The following is a 1,139-nucleotide window of genomic DNA, read 5'->3' as shown; positions in this document are numbered from 1 at the left end:
ACCGTTTGTTTAGACTTTGACTGACACGTGGACTGGCCAATCAGCTCTCAACGCGACTCTTTCACAAAGAAAGTACACTTTTTCTGCCCAATAAGAGGCGGTGGAGGCGGGGCGTTGCCATGGTGAACACAGCCTTTTTCTGTAGGTTGTGGCCATAGGAGGCTTGTATTGGTGGTGGATGACAGGATATAAACAAGCTCCAGTGAAGCTCGGGCACTTGGAGGAAAACTGAACAGTCGCAGCGCAGTGAAGAGTGAAAACAGAAGCTCGAAGTAAGTATCCTTTTACAAATAGGTGTTATTTTACATTAACTGTGTTAATTATTGAAATGTATTATAAATACTAGGGCTTGTTTTGTAGCTTTTCTATATCTATGGGATAATGAATTAGCTGCCATCCTCACCATAAACTACCTGTTCCGTAAAAGACACCGCTAGTTTATGTGTTTGTTAGGCAGTTACAGGTTTCAGTTTGTAAGGCTCTGGCAGAGGCATTGTTTTGAAGTAAGCTCGGTGTGTCTTTATCCACCAAACACGTGTGTTGCACAGTCCTTCGCTTGTACTACAGAGATGCTTTTCAGATTAAGAGTAACTTGCATAACCTCATCCCACTGTGCCTCCAGGTGAAATTGTGGTTTGTACCCCTTTTGCAATGCTTGAGAAATTGAGTTTGTAGTCCTCTGTAAACACAAACCACACTCTACTGGTTTAACATTTGACACATGGGCCTTAGGCGCAATTTCAGTATAATTAAACAAACCTGAGTAAGATGTACCATCCTCACTTAATATCATACCCAAATAATTCCTTTTTTTATTTCTTATTTTGTCCATAACCAGATGGTGAGGGGTAAAGCACTGGCCCGTTGTGGGTTGGTTCTGCTGAGTTTGTGGCTTTGTATCCAGTCAGTGCCTATCAGTGTGGACAAGACCAAAGAAAAGGCTCATGAGGAGGAGCTGGGGCCACCACAGAGTGCTGTGAGTCAGCTGGACATCTCTCATTTAAATCTCAGTCATATAGCTAATTACACCAAATACCTCTTAGACATGAACAAATTAAACACTGATGTGTGCTTTCGTTTATGCTTCAGGAGACTGGGCTGCACTATGACCGCTACCTCAGGGAAGTCATTGAGTACCT

The 1,139-nt window shown here is 42.8% G+C and overlaps 1 long non-coding RNA gene across 1 annotated transcript; it reads left to right on the top strand.

Annotated features, from left to right (window-relative positions):
* Window positions 1–99: 99 nt before the first annotated feature.
* On the top strand, window positions 100–1,139 carry LOC111671545 (uncharacterized). The gene is made up of 3 exons (XR_002761950.2): window positions 100–272; window positions 839–976; window positions 1,090–1,139. It is a non-coding gene; the product is annotated as an uncharacterized LOC111671545 (long non-coding RNA).

This window comes from Seriola lalandi, unplaced genomic scaffold (assembly GCF_002814215.2).
Source record: "Seriola lalandi dorsalis isolate HSWRI2012SDOR001 ecotype SW California unplaced genomic scaffold, Sedor1 jcf7180002007129, whole genome shotgun sequence".
Classification (NCBI taxonomy): Eukaryota; Metazoa; Chordata; class Actinopteri; order Carangiformes; family Carangidae; genus Seriola; species Seriola lalandi.
This window is presented reverse-complemented; position numbering and strand designations above follow the sequence as displayed.